Below are 17492 nucleotides of genomic sequence, written 5' to 3' on the forward strand. Positions count from 1 at the left end.
ACGGAACAGTCACAGATGATCTATAAAACCAAAGATTATATATAACAGCCCTCTAGATGCATCCCGCGCACGTTCGCTTGAAAGTAATCCATGGAATCGTTGTTCACCGAACTAGTATTGAAGTCTTGCTTCAAAAAGTGTGCGCTGCAGGAAGGTCGTGTCATACATTTATTTTTGAGACGCTTGGGTTGCGATTTTATCATTGAAAGTTTTGCAACTTATTGTCCAAGAGTTCTACTACTAAACAAAAAAATTAAAAATCGACATTTTCGGTCAATTCCAGTAACGTCCCTCCTTAAAAGATTCATAGTTACCCAGTCAATATTTTTTTGAAGATAGATTACTGCTGTACGTTAAATGTAAGCATATTTCATTAGTACAGCATAAGTACATATTTTTATATTATTGATGTGAATATGGACGTAGGAAACATTCGAATAACAACAATCAAATCGTTCGGTAGGACCAACTCTTAACAGCCTGTGACTCAATCACAATGGCATTTGTCTCCCTGGTGTAGCACGTTACTGTGTAGCCATGGCAGCTGGATGTCGCGTAGGGCTGCATCCCATATAGTTTAAGAATCATATACTTTAAGACGGTCCAAACTTTTTAAACCTTGATATTTCGCCACTTTTTCTGTCATCGAGCGCAGAAACTAGTGTTTTCTAACTTTGGACCTGCAGATGAAGTACAGGCGAAGACACCTATAATATAGCACGGCCGTTTTCTTCATACTATACTACAGTGGCTGTACGGTGTAAAACTGAATAAAGTCTCAGCAAGACATGACAGGTAAAATCTAAACCTACTGTTGAGATTTGGGTGGGACGTATGACAAAATACACGGGTACATATAAACTAATGTAACATTTATTGTTTGACACATTACTGAACCAAATTTTGCACGTGTTGTAACTATGTTATTGGATATAATATGGAGTTTTTTTCAATTTTTTTGAAATAATTTGATCAGGTTGTTTGTGTATACTTTTAGAACACATTTTCTCAAAAATTAGTATACTTATCACTCAGTAATTAGATAAACCAATTTATGTACCAGTTTTTTAAAACCAAACTTAGAATTCCCGCAACAATGTTTTAAATTTGTGTGTATGATTTATAAAATTTTCTTTTCACAAATGTTTAAAAAACTTGACAGTAATGCATTCTGAAAAATTTTATACTGCAGAAAGTAGTGTTGTAGTATGTAACAAATTTCCCCTTTTTATCTGCAATGGTTCAGCAGAAAATCTTCCTTATCTAATGAAAAATGCAAGTTTCGGGAAACACAGAAAAAATATGTTATTAGGATTTATGCCAGAAACAAGTACCTTGATCTTTTTAGTCTTCGTGTAGCTCTTTTATTCTAGTCTGATCCTTCTGGCGTGCCCTTTTGGCAATGTCTTTCACTAACATTTAAGAACTAGCAATACAAGCATCATCAATCTTCTTCAACAGATTTACAGTATAGTACCTGCATCAAATCCTAGTCTCATAAGGGTCCTAATTCTTTCAGTGTTACCCTCACTGAACACCGGGCAAGAGTCATATGACGAAATCTTAACAACAATAAATGAATGAAATGTTGTCTTCGAGCGTCTCTTCTGAATAAGGTTCTTAAAACTTTTTTTCGCATTTTGTGTTCCACCATAAGTACATTTTGTTAATAAATAGTAATTAGTCGCAGCTTTCTATACTGTACTGTCTTCTCTAATGGCAGGAAATGACAAAATATCGCAAACAAGGACAGAGTAGTGTAGAAAAAGGGGCGTGCACTGTGCGTTCGTTGAAACACGATGGCTTTTGCACCATTTGTAACGTGAATTAAACTCTGAAACCTGAAGATAATATGTTGCAGATCCAACCGGTGACAAAAAGTTTCGATATTTTTGATCAGTTTTTCATATATTCCCTTTACGATGAGTGCAAGCGAAAGGACTGACTTTGTGGGAACTGGGAAAGGGTACCGAGCAAGTATAATGCAACCTTGTTCATACTGTACTAGCTATTTGAACTATCCCTTTCTGTAACTCATTAAGAGCTATATAAGGAAGCGACAGATACGATATCGGGGACTCTATTTCTGAATTTTTCTGTAAACATTCACGTCCCCCAAGACTGCAAAATAATGCCGAAACCGCTACCACAACAAGATACAGTATAGTAATTTCTCGCGAACAAACTGACAACCAAATAATTTAGTATTTACTGAAACCAGTGTGTTACCCCTTGCATGCGACTGAGTGGAATCATAGACAATCATTTCAAGAAATATGAGCCGTCCAGCTTGATTTTATCAAATTCTGTTGCGATGCTTTTCTGCGCCTTCAGACTTCCGGGACAATTCGGTTGTTCTCTCGAAATTTACCCGTCAAAGGATTCCTTATGCAGCGAGCAAGAGGCCATTTAGACTGTTGCGCGTTGCCATAGGGCTCTTTTCGAGAGTAGTGCCCGTGGGTTGTGTGGTGGCTCCCCGTGAGGGTCCGCGAATGACGCGGACTGCGACGACAGACGCCGGGGCATTCGGCTGTGGTGCGTCTAAGCTGACTGTTACTTGCGTAGTAGCGTGTGCTCTGGCTTGCCACTGCTAGAGGCAGGTGTGCCTCGAAGGTCCCTATTAGCGTCCAGGAGAACCAATCAGGAGACTGTTTGTTATTTTGGAATTGTGTAGGGCGGACTCTTGCGGAGCCCGCAATGTATTAGTGACATTGTGCAGACTATTGTGGGAGTCTTGTCAATTATTCTTACTCTGCTATCCTGTCGCCACCGTGTTAATTCTACCTGATCTGCAGAGCTAAGTCATGTGCCGGTGGGTTTTTTGTACCGAGTCCTCCAGAAAGAGGCGAGAATTTTTTGTACTACTTATAGAGTTCCCGCGCCTCGGTTACATCTGAAAATGGAGTTATGTTAGTTCTTACGTCAACCTTTGAACAGTGCTGTGACATGTGTGTATTTAATCTTTAAATTTTGAAGTGTTCACTAGCTGAAGTTATGTAATTAATGTTGCTCTTCTTAAAATCTATTCACTGCAGTTAACTTTGCTGTAACACCTTTTAAAAAATTTAGTGATACGAAGCCCACGCCTACTACAGTAGTACAAGTTTATATGTCAACTAGCTCTGCAGATGACGAAGAAATTGAAGAAATGTATGATGAAATAAAAGAAATTATTCATATTGTGAAGGGAGGCGAAAATTTAATGGTCATGGGTGACTGGAATTCGGCAGTAGGAAAAGGAAGAGAAGGAAACGCAGTAGGTGAATATGGATTGGGGGGAAGAAATGAAAGAGGAAGCCAGTTGTACAGAGTTTTAGGGAGAGCATAAGGGAACAATTGATAGGAATGGGGGAAAGAAATACAGTAGAAAAAGAATGGGTAGTTTTGATGGATGAAGTAGTGAAGGTAGCAGAGGATCAAGTAGGTAAAAAGACGAGGGCTAGTAGAAATCCTTGGGTGACAGAAGAAATTCTGAATTTAATTGATGAAAGGAGAAAATATAAAAATGCAGTAAATGAAGCAGGCAAAAAGGAATACAAACGTCTCAAAAATGAGATCGACAGGAATTGCAAAATGGCTAAGCAGGCATGGCTAGAGGACAAATGTAAGGATGTAGAGGCTTATCTCACTAGGGGTGAGATAGATACAGCCTACAGGAAAATTAAAGAGACCTTCAGAGAAAAGAGAACGACTTGTATGAATATCAAAAGCTCAGATGGAAACCCAGCTCTAAGCAAAGAAGGGAAAGCAGAAAGGTGGAAGGATTATATGGTTCAAATGGCTCTGAGCACTATGGGACTTAACATCTATGGTCATCAGTCCCCTAGAACTTAGAACTACTTAAACCTAACTAACCTAAGGACATCACACACATCCATGCCCGAGGCAGGATTCGAACCTGCGACCGTAGCAGTCGCGCGGCTCCGGACTGAGCGCCTAGAACCGCTAGACCACCGCGGCCGGCTGGAAGGATTATATAGAGGGTCTATACAAGGGCGATGTACTTCAGGACAAGATTATGGAAATGGAAGAGGATGTAGACGAAGATGAAATGGGAGATATAATACTGCGTGAAGAGTTTGACAGAGCACTGAAAGACCTGAGTCGAAACAAGGCCCCGGGAGTGGACTACATTCCATTAGAACTACTGACAGCCCTGGGAGAGCCAGTCCTGACGAAACTCTACCATCTGGTGAGCAAGTTGTATGAGACAGGCGAAATTCCCTCAGACTTCAAGAAGAATACAATAATTCCAATCCCAAAGAAAGCAGGTGTTGACAAATGTGAAAATTACCGAACTATCAGTTTAATATGTCACGGCTGCAAAATACTAACGCGGATTCTTTACAGACGAATGGAAAAACTAGTAGAAGCCGACCTCGGAGAAGATCAGTTTGGATTCCGTAGAAATGTTGGGACACGTGAGGCAATGCTGACCCTACAACTTATCTTAGAAGCTAGATTAAGGAAAGGCAAACCTACGTTCCTAGCATTTGTAGACTTAGAGAAAGCTTTTGACAATGTTGACTGGAATACGCTCTTTCAAATTCTGAAGGTGGCAGGGGTAAAATACAGGGAGCGAAAGGCTATTTACAATTTGTACAGAAACCAGATGGCAGTTATAAGAATCGAGGGACATGAAAGGGAAGCAGTGGTTGGGAAGGGAGTGAGACAGGGTTGTAGTATCTCCCCGATGTTATTCAATCTGTATATTGAGCAAGCAGTGAAGGAAACAAAAGAAAAATTCGGAGTAGGTATTAAAATCCATTGAGAAGAAATAAAAACTTTGAGGTTCGCCGATGACATTGTAATTCTGTCAGAGACAGCAAAGGACTTGGAAGAGCAGTTGAATGGAATGGATAGTGTCTTGAAAGGAGGGTATAAGATGAACATCAACAAAAGCAAAACGAGGATAATGGAATGTAGTTGAATTAAATCGGGTGATACTAAGGGAATTAGATTAGGAAATGAGACACTTAAAGTAGTAAAGGAATTTTGCTATTTGGGAAGCAAAATAACTGATGATGGTCGAAGTCGAGAGGATATAAAATGTAGCCTGGCAATGGCAAGGAAAGCGTTTCTGCAGAAGAGGAATTTGTTAAAATCGAGTATAGGTTTAAATGTCAGGAAGCCATTTCTGAAAGTATTTGTATGGAGTGTAGCCATGTATGGAAGTGAAACATGGACGATAAATAGTTTGGACAAGAAGAGAATAGAAGCTTTCGAAATGTGGTGCTACAGAAGAATGCTGAAGATTAGATGGGTAGATCACATAACTAATGAGGAAGTATTGAATAGGATTGGGGAGAAGAGAAGTTTGTGGCACAACTTGACTAGAAGAAGGGATCGGTTGGTAGGACATGTGTTGATGCATCAAGGGATCACCAATTTAGTATTGGAGGGCAGTGTGGAGGGTAAAAATCGTAGAGGGAGACCAAGAGATGAATACACTAAGCAGATTCAGAAGGATGTAGGTTGCAGTAAGTACTGGGAGATGAAGAAGCTTGCACAGGATAGATTAGCATGGAGAGCTGCATCAAACATCAAACCAGTCTCAGGACTGAAGACCACAACAACAACAACAACAACAACAACAGTGATTTATACGGCAGTTGCAACTGCATTCTTCTGGAATTGAATTACGTCAAAATTCGCGAAAGTTCAGCTAAGTTTTCGAACTCAGACCTTAAATTGTTTAATTGTAACAGAAAGTTCTGTGAAACTGATGTCAGTCTTGAAACTTTCTTTTCCTGAGTCATAGTCAGTGTGTGAAACTTTCAATTTGAGCATGACTGCATGTGCGTTGCATTCAAACTGTTAAGCTGCTATTCTTGTAGCATGGTATCATTAGAAACTATAATATGATGTGAAGGTATGTGACGTTCAATTGCGAGGGAAAACTAAGTTTTGAGTTTTCATATTAAAACCTAATGTTCGTGTAATAAATTATTTTTTGGCAGTATATAAAAAATATTTTCGGTCCGGCACCTTACCGCTTCTTCCCCGCGTCTATCACTACAAAATATGCCCTTCATTTAAAATTAATAAAAAGTTTATCTCAGATTTCAGTAGGAGGCAAGTGCCCCTTCTTTCCCCGTTTGCGGCCGCCTATGGGGTCTGACAGCAATATGGTGACAGTGTACTGATTCCATATCTGCTAAATAAGTGGGGGGGGGGGGGGGGATAGCAGCTCACAAGCTATTGTTTAGGCTGGTCATAGAAAAAGACTCATAAACATAGAAATGCTGACAAAAATTGCATGTATTCTTCACGACTTTCAGTGCATGACCTGTGATGTGAAGAATGTATAGAATTCCATGGAGCGCGGGAGACATCAGAAGAAGAGTTGTGCCAGTGTTTCGCTACGCAGGGAGAGTTTACCTGTATAATGCGACGTGGTTTGATGCAGCGATAGTATCCACGCCGGCGTACTGGCCCGGCGTCCCAAGCGGAGGCTCAAATTCACGGAGATGGTCGTATCATACGCCCTCTTTGTAACACTGTCCGCCTACAAGTGACCTCTTGCTCTACCACAAACACTGTTGGCTTTTCTTAGGGGGGCTGACTTCAGAGAATCTGATGCACTGTCCCCCTCTCCCCACCTCACTTCTTCCCACTCACTCGCCAGTTGCGAAGCCACTTGGGCCATAGGCACGCTCCTCCCATGCGAACGACAGAAGAATTTGTTTCTGCTACGTTTCCTGGTAAAGTCGATTTTCCAAGAGCCCTGCATCTGACATTATCTCTAAGAAATAGCAGTGCCTGTGTTATTGACAAGTACGAGCCGAAGCAGAAGGCACTGCAGCGACTACAGCCGTCAAGAAATGCGGGAAATGTATTGAGTACATGGACCACCATTGGTTGTATATTGGAATGATGATGGTGAAAGTTTGTACCACACCGGGGTTCGAAGTCGGGTTTCCCGCTTTACGCGAGCAGTCGCTGTAAGCGCTTCGGCTATTCGAGTAATAATCGCAGGCAGACCAAAACATCTACATGTCGTCGTCTTTGTGTCACAACCTGCACTCGTACTTTACTTACCCGTCAGGGAAGGATATCCTTATTGAGAATCGAAGGCCTGGCGTGAATGTTCAAAAAACATTCCGTCGTATTTCTTAATAACAAAGGCACTGCTATTTCGTATTTATTCGCCAAGACCAGGCCCTCGACTGACAAAAAATGGTGAAAATGGCTCTAAGCACTATGGGACTTAACATCTGAGGTCATCAGTCCCCTAGACTTGGAACTACTTAAACCTAACTAACCTAAGGACATCGCACACATCCATGCCCAAGGCAGGATTCGAACCTGCGACCGTAGCAGCAGCGCGGTTCCGGGCTGAAGCGCCTAGAACCGCTCGGCCACAGCGCCTCGACTGACACTCCCACACTACCACACTACCATTCCTTCAACTTTGTGCCTAACTCTTTGGTTTCGAATAAAAATATTCGTATCAACACACGCCTTTCCTTCCTAGAACATGAATTCACTTCTGAGATCTACGTACCCGATCAACAATAATCTATCCTACTATCCTACATCTACCGTTTCAAATAAAGGCTGCAGCTTACCCTTTCCTTGCACAACAGCAATGCTACCGGCCTCCTTCAGTATACTCCCCGTCTCTTGACCCTACAGAATACTCATCCAACATCTTTCTTCAAATCAATTCTTCTCCAGTCTCATCTATATCGGAATCCCTTACTTAGAAAATGTTATCACAAGCCCACAGCACCATCATCCTCACAGGATTCAACGGCACACTCATCACTATTAAGCTTCAGATAATATTTTTTATTATTATCAAAGCATATTAAGTATTTTTCGTTGTTTTATTCAAAGGCGGAACCATTTCAACGTGGACGCTGCCATTCCTCCCCCTCCCATTTATTCTGGTGGAATGCGAATAGCAGATAAACAAAAGCAACAAAAAAGTAAACCTCTGTAAGTGTTGTATCCCATAGATCCCTGCACTTTGCAGAGCACAACCAGTTTATAAAAGACATCATATTTACGCCAGTGACTGTAACACTTTCTTTATTTCACGATTGCAATTTCGGCCTTAGGCCATTATCAAGTGAAGATGCTATGGTTATTAGGCCATGTCAACCTAAAATGAGCTGACACATTTATATGTCGTTGTCATTACTATTAGTAGTACAGAACAGTAAATTTTGCCACACTGTCGCAACGTATACGATCGTGTTACGCTCCACAATGATATCTGTGGTTATTTCACGCAGTATTGTTTGTCTGGAGGCACTGATAACTTAACGCAAACACCACTGTGTTGTCCATATCAAGCGGTACTGCCTGAAATTTGGCAGTCTCGGCACACTGTTGACACTGTGGATCTCGGGATATTGAATTCCCTAAGGATTTCCGAAATGGAATGTCCCAAGCGTCTAGCTCCAACTACAAATTCTGCGTTCCGTCTGTTAATTTCCATCGTGCTGCCACAATCACTTTCGGACACCTTTTCACACGAATCATCTAAGTACAAAATGACTTTTATATCTTGTGTACGGGTTAATACCGCCATGTTGCAATCTCATGACTTCTGTCACCTCGGTGTATGTGGCACGTAAGAGGGCAAAGGCACGAGTGAAAAGCTTCTCCTAAACTCCTGCATCGATTTCAGCCAAAATTGATACGCATATTACATACGATCTGGACAGAAATGCTGTGGAGTAAGAGCCAGCAACATCTTATTGCGATGTGTGTGATAACGTGGACAGAGGAACGGACATGGGGAAGTGGACAGAAAGTGAAGGAGGAGGGGGAGATGAACAGAGTGAGGGGAGGAGGGGGGAGGAGGAGGAGGAGGAGGAGGAGGAGGAGGAGGAGGAAGTAGAGGGGGAAGAGGAGAAGAGAGAGGGGGAAGGAGGAGGTACAGGAGGGAGGAGGAGAGGGTGTTAGAAGAGGGGAATGGGAAATGAACAAAGGGGGGAAGGAGCAGATGGAGAGAGAGAGGGTCAGGAGGAGATTGCAGAGTGGAGGGTGTAAGAGGTGGATGGAGAGTGGGATAGGGAGGAAATGGAAATAGATGGGGTGGGAGGAGGAGATAAACAGAGAAGGGGAGGAGGAGATGGACTAATAGAAGATTGGAATAAATACATAAAAAGGCAACACCGGGTGCTCAGACAATAACGAAATATAAAGTTTCTTCAGGTTTGAAACTTCCCGGCAGATTCAAACTGTGTGCCGTACGAGACTCGCTCTCGGGGCCTTTGACTTTCGTAGGAAAGTGCTCTAGCACCTGAGTTACCCATGCACGACTCACAATCCGTCCTCACAGCTTTACCTAGACCAGTACCTCGTCTCCTACCTTCCAGGCTTCACACAACCTGTCTTGTGACCTTGCAAGAATAGCTCCTGAAAGATAGAATATTGCGGAGACATGGCTTAGCCACAGCCTGGAGGATGTTTCTTGAATGAAATGTTCACTCTGCAGCGGAGTGTGCGCTGAAGTGAAACTAACTGGTAGATTAAAACTGTGTTCCAAACCGAGACTCGAACTTAAGAAGATTGCCTTTCACAGGCAAGTGCTCTGCCGACAGAGCTCTACAAGCAAGAGTCAGGAACCTTCCTCACAGCTTTACTTCCGCCAGTATCTCATTTACTACTTTCAAAACTTCATAAAGACTCCCCTGCATCTCCCAAGTTGTGGCTAGGCCATTTCTTCGCATATCCTTTCTTCCAGGAGTGCTAGTTCTGCATGGTTCGGTGAAGAGCTTCGGTGAAGTTTGGAAGGCAGAAGACGAGGCACTGGAGAAGTATGGCTGTGATGAGGGATTATGAGAGTGCTTGGGTGGTTCAGCTGGTAGAGCACTCGCCCGCGAAAAACAGAGGTCTCGAGTTCGAGTCTCGGTCCGGCACACAGTTTTAATCTGCCAGGAAGTTTCATATCAGCGCACAATCCGCTGCAGAGTGAATATTTCATTCTTGAGGTGTGTCATATCCAACTGAAATCATTCACAAAAAGCTAGACCTCACAGAGTTATCAAATTGCCGTGATTTTAATTGCTAGGTTCCAAATGGCACTTCAGTTTCTCCCAGACATTTTATGTGGGATTAAAATCGGGTGATTTAGCGGACCAATGGAAGTGCAATAGGATATCTTAAAAGAGGGAATGCGCACAGAACACTCATTATGAAGGCAGCACTTGATCATCGAGATTATTGAAATAAACATTCAAGTTCATATTTTAAATGACAATAGATTCACGGACCACTGGATGCCTACTATTTATTACGATTTCCCCGGTTGTAATTTGTGTCTTAGACAATTTTCACGTGGTTACAGTTGCTGAACACACACCAGTTGCGAACACAGAAAGGGACGAAGGGGATGTGAGCGCCTCATTTATGTTGACAACTTCTGCGTTTTCACCACTTTTAAACACTTGAAAATGATCCAGGGTCGAAATTGCAATTACGGAAATTGTAAAGATCAAATCAGGTTACATAATCAATTAAATAAATAAATACAGTCGATAGCGAATATGACGTCGTTAAAAAAATTCTGCGTGACTGTGATCCCACAACAAATATAGGTGTGTATTCTGGCTGGTGTTACTGGTAACATGAATGATTAGGCCCATTCATGGAACGAAAAACACTCCCAAAATATCACAAAATCGCATTGCGGATTAAACGCCTTATTGGGCCGTTGATGCACTCGCATCGCTGCATCATTTGAAAAAGGGACAAATTCGTGACTCACTGGAGCACACTACACGCGTACAGTCAGTTACTTCCCATTGGTTCCCCAGTGCGCGAGCACCCCAGACCGTAACACCTGGGATCTCAACATGATCGAAACACAAGATCTCACTTCTCTTGTACCCTAGCTGTACACATTTATAATAAAATATTCGCAAACTCCTTCAATGTTGCTGCTGCCCACCCTTGGAACAAACTGTCCTGCACTCTGTACACAATGAAGTACCATGCTGCTTTTAGGCACTTCCCTCTGTCACCCTCGTAACGTTATTCCTAAAAATTAACGTATTTGGCCAACTTTTCCTCTGTCAAACAGTAAAGCCAACGCTTCTGTCTTCTCCCAGTTAGGCTCCTTTAGTCTTTTACTTTCCCTATGAATCACGCCACTTCCTTTTCAATTACGTTCATTAGCTATCTAGGTGTACAACGATTTCCCGAAGTGCAAGGGTTGTGTCTTAAATATACCTGGTTCTAGGTGTCTATATTCTATAATGGGAATATGTGTAGTGCTGACGAGTTTGTGTCGTCAGATGATGAAGGAGGGAGAGGATAAAATCTGGTACTGTCACATGACTCCTCTTGAACAGCACGGAATGAATCGCCAGACGGCGTATCTAGACTAACGAAGTGTCGTCATCAACAGTTTCACATGCTCTCATTCCGTTTGACAATGCAGATAGGTTTGAAATTTAACCCACTACACTGTCCCAAAGTCTGGTGTTGTCCCCTTGCCGGCTAGTATTAATGATAATTTCTTCCACCACCAGTATTCGAATCGGCTGCACACGAGTCAAAAGCTATCAAATAAGCATGCCTTAATGACCTACTGGCCTATGGAGGCGGCTGAGGGAAGTGTGTCCAGGTGCACGGATGTGTTGAGGAGTTTGCAGTAGTCATTGGTAGTCACATGACAGGGCGACTGAAAGACTGCAAAGAGTCAAGTCATACAAATACCGAGGCGCAATGATCTGTAGGGATAAGAAATGGAACGATCACAAAGACTTAGTCACAAGTAAAGCAAGTGGCAGATTGCTGTTTATTGGTACAGTACTGGGGAAAATCGGTCTATAAAGGACATTGCTTGCAAATCATTCGGGCGCCCATCCTAGAACATTGCTCAAGAGTGTGGGACCGAACCATATAGATCTAACAGGGGATACTGAATGTATACAGAGAAGGGCAACACTGTTGCTCTGAGTTTTTTTTTTTTTTACCTGAAGTAGAGCCTCACAGAGATACTGAAAACACTGAGCAGGTAGACACTTGAAGATGGACGCTAACTATCCCGAGAAAGCCTGCATGCAAAGTTCCAAGCAGCGGCTTTAAATGATGAATCTAGGAATGTACTACAACACGCTACGTGTAGATGCCACAGGAATCTCGAGGACGAGATTGGATTAATTACGACACGGACAGAGGCATTCAAACAGTCATTTTTCCCGCGCTTCGTACGTGAATGGAATGGGAAGAAGCCCTAATATCTGACAGAATGGGAACGACCCTCTGCCATGTACTTTACAGTTGTTTGCAGAATATTGATGTACATGTAGATGTACTGTAAATGCAGAATGGAGTAAGTTTCAAGGGGGTGCACTATCCAAATTGCCGGAACAAAAGCCCAAAAATTCCCGTATTCAGTGTGTTTTCACTCCGTTGTTTCTTGTCATTTCTCAAACGTAGTGCCATACTGGCGTAGAAAAATACCATGATTCAATTTTTAAAAAATTCTAGTGACTGTTTTATTCAATTGTCATTCAAGCGACATTCGGTAACGGAAGCGATTAAGGTCCTCGAAAGCATACTACTTTTGTCTGAACCATTTTACACAACTGTTATCTTTCATTCCATCTTATTTCATGGCGTAAATTTAAGATGTGCTCACAAACACTCATTGTAGCTATGTACCCGATACTGATGCTCCTCTCTCCGGAAAATCCACGCAGGAGTGCGGATAGGTCTCGATAACTGAGCATTATGGACTGATATTGACTTTCCTTTTTTATGTTTTCTGACTGGTTTGATGTGGTCCTCCACGAGTTGACCTCGCCTCTTTGTCTCAGGGTAACACTTCTACTTGATTTGTGGTGCATCTCCTTATCTCAGTCTTCCATTACCCCTCTTTCCTCTACGGCTTCCTCTAGCACAGCGACGTTATTCCCCGATGTCTTAACACGTGCCCTAATGTCCGGTCCCTTCTTATAGCTAGTGTTTACCAAAAATTTCTTTGGTCGCCTTTTCTGCAGAGAACATCCTTTTCCTATCAGCGTTATTAATTTTCAGCATCTTTCTGAAACGCCCCATCTCAAAAGCATCTGCTGTTTTCTCTTCTGGTTTTCCTACAGTACATGCTTCACTTCCACGCAAAGTTGTGCTCCACACGCACGTCCTCCAAACTTCGTTTTTAAAGTAAGGCGTATGACATTCGTTGAATTGTTTTCAGTGAGGATTTTTCTCGTTGTCTGTACTAATTTTCTTCGTATATTCTCCTTATTTCCTCCATTATGCACAATTTTGTCTCTAAGGAGGCAGAATTCGTGTAGTATGCGATCTCCAATTTCGATATTAAATTAGTCGCTAATATCGTTTCTGTCACTTTCCAATAGTTTAGTCTTTCTTTGGTTCGCTTGTAATCCGTATTCTGTGCTCAGGGGTCTATTAATTCCACACAACTGACCATGTAATTTTTCCTAACTTTCGTACACGACAGGAATGTCATGAACAAATCTTACGATTGAAATTCTTTTACCTTATATTTTACTCCTATTTCTATTTCTTCGACCCTTTTTTTGGTACCCCTAGTGAACAGTAGAGGAAGAAGACTGTATTCCAGCCTTACGGCCATATTAATCTGTGCACACTTCTCTTGGGCTTCCATTCTTATCTGATTCTTGTACATATAGAGTCCGCCAGAAAATGTATACACTCTTTATCAGGCTCTATCGAGATATCGATATGGTCGTTCGATTTGAGTTACGAGTGTGTTTTAGTATGGTCTTTGGCTCAACAGTTGTTAGTACTTTCATTTCGGTATTGAGAAACAAGATGGCTGGAGCACGCTTGACATTCGAGCAACGAAAGTGTATTGTGAAGTGGTTTTGCAAGTTTGATAATGCCGTTGAAGTGCAACGTCGGTGGAGGCGCGAGTCTGAAACAGAACCGCCAACCTGCCTGACAATTAAACGCATCATTGACAAGTTTGAATTACATGGAACGATTTATGATATTCACAAAGGAAGATAAAGAAGACAGCGTACAGCTACAAGTTCTGCTTCGTCGGCTCTCGTCTTAGAAACGTTTGTTGATTCCCCACAGAAGTCTCCTGCGCAATGTGCGCTTGAAGTTGTGTTTATCAGTAGAAGTGTACGAAGAATTCTGAAAGCTGCATAGTGGAAAGTTTACATTCCACGATTATTGGACACAATTAATGGTGACGATCCTGATCGCTAAATTCAATTTTGCGAATGGTATCAGCAAATGGTAACTGATGACGAACAATTTGTGACGAAGGTAGTGTGGAGTGACGAGGCACTATTTAAATTTAAGGGAACCGTGAATCGACATAACAGTGTGTACTGGGCACCGGAAAATCCGCATGTTTATGTGGATAAAGCGGTTAATCTATTAGTGGTTCATGTTTGGTGTGGACTGTCATCTAGGAGCTTAGTAGGACCCTCTCTCTTTGCTGCTACTGACACTGGAGAAGTGTACCTGGAAATGTTAGGCACATCAATTATGCCTGGTATACGTGCGCTTTATGGAGCTGATGAAGAGGTCTTCTACCAATAGGACGGGGCGCTACCACACACTACCACCTAGCCGTACGAGCTTTCCTGGATGACAATTTTCCGGGGCATTGGACTGGACGAAGAGGGCACATTGAGTTCCCTCCACGGTCGCCAGATCCAATACCTATGGACTTTTGCTTGTGGGGAACTGTGGAAGATAACGTCTATCGACGTAAGCCACGCACGCTGGAGGAACTTCGCCAGGAGAGAACAGCGACATGTGCAGCGATCTCCACTGTAACACTGACTGACGTAGTCGTTTTGTTATGTATATAGCCGCCAACGGTGAACATTTTGAAAATTTAAAGTAACTATGTGCTAAACTGAAGGTTGTACAACGTGTGTGATCAATTATTATATGTAAAATGAACACATACACTATGTGATCAAAAGTATTCGGACAACTGGCTGAAAATGGCTTACAAGTTCATGGCTCCCTCAATCGATAATGCTGCAATACAATATGGTGTTGGCCCACCCTTAGGCTTGATGACAGCTTCCGCTCTCACAGCCACACGTTCAATCAGGTGCTGGAAGGTTTCTTGGGGAATGGCAGCCCATTCTTCACGGAGTGCTGCACTGAGTTGAGGTATCGATATCGGTCGGTGAGGCCTGGCACGAAGTCGGCGTTCCAAACCATCCCAAAGGTGTTCCATAGGATTCAGATCAGGACTGCAGGGCAGTCCATTACAGGGATGTTATTGTCGTGTTACTGTCGTCCAACCACTCTGCCTCACGCCGTGCATTATGAACAGGTGCTCAATCGTGTTGAAAGATGCAATCGCCATCCCCGAATTGCTCTTCAACAGTGGAAGCAAGAAGGTGCTTAAAACATTAATATAGGCCTGTGCTGTGATAGTGCCACGCAAAACAACAAGGGGTGCAAGCCCCCTCCTTGAAAAACTCGACCGCACCATAACACCGCCACCTACGAATTTTACTGTTGGCGATACACACGCTGGCAGACGATATTCACCGGGCATTCGCCATATCCCCACCCTGCCATCAGATCGCCACTTAGTGTACCGCCACACAGCGTTTTTCCACAAGCGAGGCGACGTTTGGCATTTACCGGCGTGATGTGTGGCTTATGAGCAGCCGCTAGACCATGAAAACCAAGTTTTCTCACCTCCCGCCCAGCTGTCATAGTACTTGCAGTGGATCCTGATGCAGTTTGGAATTCCTGTGTGATGGTCTGGATAGATGTCTGCCTATTACACATTACGACCCTCTTCAACTATCGGCGGTCTTTGTCAGTCATCAGACGAGGTTGGCCTGTACGTTTTTGTGGTGTACGTGTCCCTTCAAATTTCCACTTCACTATCACATCGGAAACAGTGGGCCTAAACATGTATAGAAGTGTGGAAATCTTGGGCATAGACGTGATACAAGTGACACTCAATCACCTGACCACGTTCGAAGTCCGTGAGTTCCGCGGAGCGCCCCATTCTGCTCTCTCACGATGCCTAATGACTACTGAGGTCGCTGATATGTAGTACCTGGCAGTAGGTGGAGGACACTGCACCTAATATGAAAAACGTATGTTTTTGGGGGTGTCCGGATAGTCTTGATCACATAGTGTAAGTAATACTTTTCGTTCCTTAAAGTGTATATACATTTTTTTGGCGGACTCTCTATATACGTATTTACCCTTTATCCTTCTGGGGATTTCAGAGATCTTGATTCACTTTACACAGTCGAACTGTCTTTCTAGAACAAGACATCCTATGAAACTGACTTTATTACGAAAGGTGATTTTGGCTGCACAGGTCAGTCAATACTTCATTTTCTAGATTTTCCAAAACTATTTTTTAGCATGTTACAACTACAGTGCTATAGAATGTAGTAATAGTTTCCGTACGACGATCTTGATGGAATTTCTGCTATTTTCACTCTAAAAATTTTCAGTTCAGTTCGTAATGTGTCGAGTGTGTACTTGTGTGAATAACTGTGATAAGTTATTGTGAAGTACACAGTTGTGTTTTTGTTCCTGTGGATGTCTATGAAATTGAATCGAAGGAACAGAGGGTAGCCCAATGCTGGCACATAGCCAACGGCTCTCGAATACCTCTAAGCGCGCCGCAGAACTTAATGTCCCTGTCCGGCGGAAGGGGGCCCATCAACGTTGACACATGCCGCCATTCCACCGCACTAGCATGCCTTAACGTCATTGGCGAGGGGGGTGGAACTGTAACAAGACTGTTTCCAAAATAGTATGCGTGACAGTTAGTCATTCCACGCTCATGCGGCTGTTACAGCCTCAGATGCGTTTCATGGCGATTCTCTTTCATCCAACTCCCTCTCTGATTCGCTGCCAAGTTGCGCTGGAGTTGTTATTTACGTTCGTGACAGACTGTCACGCAGCTGAGTTGTTGTGAAACTGTAAGTATCTGTATATACCACCTAGTACAGTGTGTACTCGAAGTATCCTGAAGAAACAAAGATACAATTCAGAAATGTGCTAAACAGTGAATACTGCAGTCCATAATATCTGGGTTCAGGCGGAGATAGCACTAGCGTGGACACTCGTGTGTTATGCTATAGAGAATCACAAAACAAGCTGCCTTGAATTAGTTAACAGGTTAGGTATAATTAAGTATCGCATTGCTATTGCCAACGACTACGTACCAAACCTGTCACATGAAAAGACACCGCAAAACGGCACTAACTTCTCTGTCTGTACGCCTTACGTAAATAAACGACGGCTGTAAAATGATGCTTTCGTATTTTTTATGCGAAAAATATTCAAGCTTTTTCCACTAACGCTTTGTAAACAAAGCTGTTTGAACGAAACAAACGTTATTAACATTCCACAACTTTATTCTTTGTGTCTACACAGTTGCAGGCCTCTGCTGCTAGATGCCCTCGAATTGTAGCGTGTAACATGGCGAAGTGTACCGTAAGTACACTACTGGCCATTAAAATTGCTACACCACTAAGATGTGCGACAGACGCGAAATTTAACCGACAGGAAGAAGATGC

This window comes from Schistocerca piceifrons, chromosome 5 (genome assembly GCF_021461385.2).
Source record: "Schistocerca piceifrons isolate TAMUIC-IGC-003096 chromosome 5, iqSchPice1.1, whole genome shotgun sequence".
NCBI classification, from domain to species: domain Eukaryota; kingdom Metazoa; phylum Arthropoda; class Insecta; order Orthoptera; family Acrididae; genus Schistocerca; species Schistocerca piceifrons.